The 7500-nt window shown below is 52.7% G+C and overlaps 2 non-coding genes across 2 annotated transcripts; both read left to right on the forward strand.

The window, feature by feature from the left end:
- The first annotated feature begins 4076 nt into the window (after positions 1 to 4076).
- On the forward strand, positions 4077 to 4260 carry LOC139399616 (U2 spliceosomal RNA). Its single transcript, XR_011632088.1, has one exon. It is a non-coding gene; the product is annotated as a U2 spliceosomal RNA (small nuclear RNA).
- Positions 4261 to 4768: 508 nt separating this feature from the next.
- LOC139399609 (U5 spliceosomal RNA) lies at positions 4769 to 4885 on the forward strand. Its single transcript, XR_011632083.1, has one exon. It is a non-coding gene; the product is annotated as a U5 spliceosomal RNA (small nuclear RNA).
- Positions 4886 to 7500: the final 2615 nt, after the last annotated feature.

Here is a 7500-nt window from a genome sequence, read left to right on the forward strand (position 1 = left end):
AGGGGTTGTGTCTCCCCGCTACCTCCTACACCAAAAAAGAAACGGAAGAAGAAGGGGGGTTGGCAGGAAGTGAGAGGGAGGGGGGTGGGGAGGGGGAGGGGGGGGCTAAGAGAAAGCGGGGGGGGAGGGGGGGGTGCATTTGGCCTCCCTGTTTGCCTCAGCCCCTTACATTTAGTGGAGGGTGACTCAAGTGAGGGGTCTGTGGGCTGTTTGATAGAGGGATCCCAACTCCTGTTTGGGGAGATGGGGTCCCCTACTCAGCCCCGAGGCATACAGGGAGGGGGGGGTGGAGGGTGGTGGTGGGGAACCCAGGATGCAGGGCACTCGGCCTAACACACTGCCTGCATCCTGGGTTGGAGAGATGGAGGAGGACGGGGGGGCGTCAGGAGAGGAGAGGACGTCCCCGCCGGTGGAGATGGACCAGGGGAGCATCGGGTGAGTCTCCTGTTTTTTGTTTGGATTTTGGGTTATTTGTTGAGGGTTTTGTTTGTTTGTAAATATATATTTTGTTTATAAATGAATATTTCTGTTAAATTGTTTAGTTTAAATGTAAGGGGGTTAAGGGATTTTGTTAAAAGGAGGGCGGTGTTTAGTTTTTTAGAGGGTGTGGGTTTTGATTTTTGTTTTTTACAGGAGGTTCACCTGAGGGATGGTGGGGATGTGTGTAGATTTAGGAGGGAGTGGGATAAGGGGGAATCTTTTTGGGGCATAGGAGGGGTGCACTCAACAGGAGTAGGAATATTGTGTGGGAATAAAGAGGTTAAGGTAGAGAGCACTTTTGTAATAATGCAGGGTAGAGTATTGGGGATAGATGTAGTGTATAGAGAAGCTAGGTATAGGTTAATTGGGGTATATGGGCCACAGGTGGCGGCAGACAGAAGGGAGATGGTGGACTGTCTGGCGCCCCTGTGTGTCACAAATAGGCACTTGGTGATAGGAGGGGATTTTAATATAGATTTAGGGGTAGGTGGTGATAGTAGTGCAGGCGCAATCACCGGGCTAATGGCTTGCCATGGTCTGGTTGATGGTGGCCTGCATACTACTCCGGCAATGGTCGGTCCTACATGGCGCAACTCCAGGGGGGTTGCGCGGAGGCTCGACTACATTTTTATATCCAGGTCTTTGGGTCAGTTGTCTGGGCGCCTGTTGCCTGTGTTCTTCACGGATCACGACGGGGTGTTCCTGCAGGTGGGGTCGCCAGTCTGCCTCTTCGGTAGGGGGTACTGGAAGTTAGATCGGGGTATACTGGAGGAGCAGGCTTTCGTTGACGCATTTTTTTGTTTCTTTCGGAGGCTTGACGGCCTCCGGTCCATGTGCGAGGGGGTGTTAGAGTGGTGGGATTTAGTGAAGGTGAGGATTAGGGCTTTTATAATAGGATATTGTAAAAGGAAAAAAAGGGAGGAAAGGAGGGAGGTGGATCGTATCCAAAGGTTAATTGAACTCGAGTACGAGGCGGGCAACCTCGGCGGGTCGATTGACTGGGAGAGATTCGCAGCCCTAAAGGCGCAGCTCAGGGAGCTGCAGGAGCAGAAGGCTCGAGCTTTCCTGGAGCGTGCGCATAGTGGCTTTCTAGAACATAATGAGACTTGTTCCGCTATGTTCTTTAAGTCGGTTAGGGCCAGGCAGAGTAGGAAGGTAATGCATGGCGTTAGGGAAGTAAATGGTAGTGTAGTAAGTAAACCAGAGGAGATGGTCAGGGTGACAACTGATCATTTCCGAAGTTTATTTAAGGAAAGGGAAATAGATGTAGAGCAGGGAAATGTGTTTTTAGAACACTTGTCCCGGCGGTTGCCGGAGGACATTAGAGACGTGATGGAGGCCCAGATCTCACTAGAAGAGGTTGAGAGCGCTCTTAGGAGGATGGGAAAAGGGAAGGTGCCTGGGATGGATGGGCTGCCGGCTGAGTTTTACCTCAAGTTTTGGGGTATACTTGGACCGGTGGTCCTCGAAGTCTTGAAGGCCATCCTTGAGACGGGGGTCCCGGGGGGATCAATGGCTGTTGGTGTGCTGTCACTTCTTTATAAGAAGGGGGAAGCAACTGACCTTGGCAACTGGCGGCCATTGACCATGCTGTGCGTAGATTACAAGATTCTTGCAAAGGTTTTAGCAGACCGGTTGCGCACAGCCCTTCCCTACGTCGTCCATGAGGATCAGACGTGCGGGGTAGAGGGACGCTCTATAAGATGGAACCTACAGTTGATTAGGGACTCCATCGCCTGGGTTGAAGATAGAGGGCTGCCTTTAATGGTAGCAGCGCTAGATCAGGCGAAAGCCTTTGATCGCGTGAATAGATCCTTTCTATTCAGGGTATTAGGTAGATTAGGATTTGGTGAGAAGTTTATAGGATGGATCCGTACATTATATGTCGGAGCGGGGTGTCGAGTTAGTGTAAATAGTCACTTAGGTGACGTTTTTGACCTCTCGTCTGGGGTCAGGCAGGGATGCCCACTCTCGGCCCTCCTCTTCGTACTGTACATGGAGCCTCTGGGGGCTGCCATTAGGGCAGACACAGGGGTGGAGGGCTTGTTGATCCCTGGGAGCGGTGGGCTGCGTGTTAAGATGACGCAGTACGCCGACGACACTTCCTTGCTGTTGTGCAAGGACTCGTGCCTGACAAGGTCTCTTGCCATCATTGGGGATTTCACCCAAGCGTCGGGGGCGGTTCTGAATCATGCAAAGTCTTCCGTTAAGTTTTTCGGAAGATGGCGCGGTAGAACGGATGTGCCCGGGGGGTTATCTCTCTGTGAGGGGGCCCTGAGGATTCTTGGGGTCCATTTTGAGACCTCTGGCTCAGCGACGCTGAACTGGAACATGGGTATTGCAGTGGTACAGAAGAAGTTGGCAATGTGGAAGGCTAGGTCTTTGTCCTTTATAGGTAAGGTCCTGGTCCTAAAGGTGGATGTATTGCCATCTCTTTTGTACTTGGCGTACATCTACCCATTGCCAGCTTGTCTGAGGAGGCCTCTAGTGAGGCTTGTGTTTCAGTTCATGTGGGGTGGCAGGTACGAGTGGGTCGCCAGGGCGCGCATGCTCTGTCCCATCGGGGAGGGAGGTAGGGGGGTACCACATCTCCCCCTCAAGCTGGACGCAATTTTTGTTTCTTTCTTGTTGACGGAGCTTGCTCAGCCAGTTATACACCCGTCCGGTTACCTCCTGCGGGTGTTCTTCTCGTATCAGGCGAGAAGCGTAATGGTGTGGTCTAACGCGGGTCCTCGGGCGGAACAGCTGCCGTGGCACTTTGGCCATGCGGCCAAGTGGCTGCGTGCGCACCCCGAGGTTGAAGTTGCCCGAGTAGGTTTAGATCACAGGCACCTGTACGAGGAGGTCAGGCAGGCAGGGAGTCCTGCGCCTGTAGCGGGCATCTCGTCAGTGGTCTGGGAGGGAGTGCAGGCGCGGGGCCTGGACAACAGGCTCAAGGACCTGAATTGGTTGAGCCTCCATAAGTGCTTGCCGGTACGTTCCATCATGTACCGGCATAGTTTGTCGCGATCCTCCACCTGTCCAAGATCTGCTTGTGGCAGGGAGGAGACTGTGCGCCATGCCTTCTGGGACTGTGCCTTTGCCGGACTAGTCTGGGCTAGGGCACGGGTGTTGCTAGGTATGGTTAGGAGCGATTTTTTGCTGACTTGGGCTAGGTTAGAGCGAGGCGTAGGGAGAGCGAGGGGAACGGATAGGGACAGGTTTCTGCTCTGGCTTCTCATGAGTCTCTTTAAAAGGGGGCTGTGGGAAGCCAGGCAGAATTTAGTTAAGACAGGGAGAGATTGGGGGGTGGAAGGGATAGTGAGGAGGGTGGAAGGTGATGTGAGGGGGAGGATGAAGAGGGAGGAGATAAAGTGGGGGCAGCATGCGGCACGGGAGAGGTGGAAGGGGGGATTAGGGCTGGGAGTGTTAGAGTGAGGTTTGTAAGGGGATAGATTAGGGAAGGGAAGATAGGGAAGGGTTAGGTATTGGTTAGGTATGACGGGGAGGGACGATGCTCCCCTGAGGTTTGTTTTTGTTTGGGTGTTTGGTGATTTTGTAAATAGAATGATGAGAATTATATTTTGTAAAGTATGAATGGTATTGAGTGTAAATAAATTATTTTTTGTAAAAAAAAAAAAAAAAAAATCTGTTCTTATCAGTTTAATATCTGATACGTCCCCCATCGGGGGACTACATATTAAATGGATTTTTCGAACAGGGAGTCGGAAATGGGGCTTGCTCCGTCCGCTCCACGCATCGACCCGGTATTGCAGTACCTCCGGGAACGGTGCAACACTTTTCTCACGTTGTCAAGGAAAAATACAAATTCACAAAGGTATGTAAATAGCTGGCTGGCTGGCTGGCTGGCTGGCTGGCTGGCTGGCTGGCTGGCTGGCTAGCTAGCTGGCTAGCTAGCAGAAGAAGAGAAGGAAAGAAACATTCAAACTCTTAGAAAGGCGAAGCGCCCTTCAAAGGGGTCCCCCGTTTCCCGCCATTTTACTAAAAAAAAAAAAAAAAAAAAAAAAAAAATTGGGGCCAGGATTGTGTGTGTGTGTGTGTGTGTGTGTCTCTCTCTCTCTCTCTCTCTCTCTCTCTCTCTCTCTCTCTCTCTCTCTCTCTCTCTCTCTCTCTCTCTCTCTCTCTCTCTCTCTCTGTCTCTGTGTCTCTGTGTCTCTGTGTCTGTGACCTTCTTTTTATCCACAGACAGCCCTCGAAAACTTGGAAGAGTGGGTTCCGGGAGCACCCGCGGGAACCCTGCCTAGAGTGCACAGAGTGTGTCTCGGGCCCCGACCTCTTGACTTCCATATGACTCTGGTTTCTCTTCATTACGCACAAGCCTTTCGCCTTTTACTAAAGACTTCCGTGGAGAGGAACACTTACGAGTTCAACGTATTTTTGGAGCGGCTTTGCTTCTTGCAGAGCCCGGTAATCTTGTTTCAAGAGAAATTGACAGAGATGGGCCAGGATAGTGACTTAAAGACGCATTAGCGACTTTTTCCAAAAAACACCTGCCTGTCGCCAGGGAAACGGTGGGTGGGTGGGTGGGTGGGTGGGTGGTTGAGTGAGTGAGTGAGTGGGGGTGGAGGGAGAGAGGAGCTGGCTTTTGCCAACCCACCCGCTGAGGTCTGTCGAGACCCCCGGGGGTCCGGCGGTTTCAGGGTTCCATTTGTGGGTTATCGCTTCTCGGCCTTTTGGCTCAGATCAAGCTTGGTACCGAGGTGCCCCAAAGCCCGCTGAGTCAAAAGGTCGAACCAGGAGAGCGGTAAGTGTTTTTGTTTTTTGGGAAATTTGCTATATAATTTCTTGTCTGTTGTGTATTTTCTTTCTTGTTTTTTGGTAAGAGGTGGTGAGACGGGTGCGCCATCATCCGTGAGGAGATGGCGCAAAATCCTTCGAGAGAGGTCGGTCCCTGGGATTGGGCTGGCAAACACGGTGAGGTTTTCATGGAAGGAAAAGGAAAAGGAGCCTTGGGGGAGAGAGACCTTCGGGAGGAATATCCTGATGGGGTGCCTGAGCCTGAAGGTGAAGGATGTTCTGTGCCTTCAGGGGAACCCGATGGAGAAGGGATTTGATGTGACTTTTTACACAAGAACAACATGATGGTGATAATGAAGAAGGTGAAAGAAGAGAAAGGAGATGGTCCCCTGTGCCATTACGCGGTGACCAGCCTGGCAAGGAACAACTACAGGGTGGTCACCGTAACCATGTACAATCCGCACGTAAAGGATGAAGAAGTGAGGGCCTTTCTGGGGAGATACATGGACAATGTCTCCTCAGCGAGGTACCTCAGGGACTCCCTGGGTTTCTGGAACGGGAAGAGAGGGTTCCAGGCGTTACTCAGGGAGTCCCCGAAGAGTGTGGATGGCTACCTCCATCCTCCGGCGATGTTCTCCCTGGGGGCTGACAGGGGGACGTTGTTTTATGCACGTCAGCCCCCGTTCTGCAGGCGTTGTATGGCCTACGGCCATGCCCTGGCCTCGTGCAGCTCCAAGAAGTGTCGTTTTTGTGGGTCGGAAGAGCACGAGGCCAGGGAATGTGACGAGCCCAAGGCTTGCCACGGGTGTGGCTCGAGAGCACACCTGTGGCGTGATTGCCCGGCTCGTCACAGGTCATACGCGTCTGCAGCTGGGGGGGGAGCGGGGGATGGGGGGAGGAAAGAAAGGACGCGTGCGGATTGTACGGATGGCACAGGGGAAAAGAAAAGGAAGAGGATGGAAAGAAGGAAGAGGCGAGAAGAAAGGGAAGAAGGAAAGAAGGGAAAAGAAGAGGAGAAGGAAAAGAAGGCGGAAGAACGTAAAGGAGCGGAGAAGAGGGAGAGGGGACAGTGGTGCGAGAGGAGTGGAAGAGGGAACGGTGACAGTGAAGAGGACGGAGGGGGGGTGGAGGTGGGAGGGGAGGGGGTGGGAGGGGGAGATGGGGGAGGGAGTGGGGGGACAGCCTGCCAGGCTTCCTAGAGGAAGAAATGAGGGATTGGTGGAGGAGTTAGCGGGGAAGGGACGTTGTGTCTCCCCGCTACCTCCTTCACCAAAGAAGAAAGGAAAGAAGAGGGGGAAGCTTGGCAGGGAGTGAGAGGGAGGGGGGTGGGGAGGGGGAGGGGGGGGCTAAGAGAGTGGCGGGGGGGGGAGGGGGGGGTACATTGGCCTCCCTGTTTGCCTCATCCCCTTACATTCTAGTGGAGGATGACTCCAGTGAGGGGTCTGTGGGCTGTTTGATAGAGGGATCCCAACTCCTGTTTGGGAGATGGGGTCCCCTACACTCAGCCCCGAGGCATACAGGGAGGGGGGGGTGGAGGTGGTGGTGGGGAACCCAGGATGCAGGGCACTCGGCCTAACACACTGCCTGCATCCTGGGTTGGAGAGATGGAGGAGGACGGGGGGGCGTCAGGAGAGGAGAGGACGTCCCCGCCGGTGGAGATGGACCAGGGGAGCATCGGGTGAGTCTCCTGTTTTTTGTTTGGTTTGGGGTTATTTGTTGAGGGTTTTGTTTGTTTGTAAATAATATTTTGTTTTAAATGAATATTTCTGTTAAATTGTTTAGTTTAAATGTAAGGGGGTTGAGGGATGTTGTTAAAAGGAGGGCGGTGTTTAATTTTTTAGAGGGTGTGGGGTTTGATTTTTGTTTTTTACAGGAGGTTCACCTGAGGGATGGTGGGGATGTGGCTAGATTTAGGAGGGAGTGGGATAAGGGGGAATCTTTTTGGGGCATAGGAGGGGTGCACTCAACAGGAGTAGGAATTTTGTGTGGGAATAGAGAGGTTAAGGTAGAGAGCACTTTTGTTATAATGCAGGGTAGAGTATTGGGGATAGATGTAGTGTATAGAGAAGCTAGGTATAGGTTAATTGGGGTATATGGGCCACAGGTGGCGGCAGACAGAAGGGAGATGGTGGACTGTCTGGCGCCCCTGTGTGTCACAAATAGGCACTTGGTGATAGGAGGGGACTTTAATATAGATTTAGGGGTAGGTGGTGATAGTAGTGCAGGCGCAATCACCGGGCTAATGGCTTGCCATGGTCTGGTTGATGGTGGCCTGCATACTAC

This window comes from Oncorhynchus clarkii, unplaced genomic scaffold (genome assembly GCF_045791955.1).
Source record: "Oncorhynchus clarkii lewisi isolate Uvic-CL-2024 unplaced genomic scaffold, UVic_Ocla_1.0 unplaced_contig_2033_pilon_pilon, whole genome shotgun sequence".
NCBI lineage: Eukaryota > Metazoa > Chordata > Actinopteri > Salmoniformes > Salmonidae > Oncorhynchus > Oncorhynchus clarkii.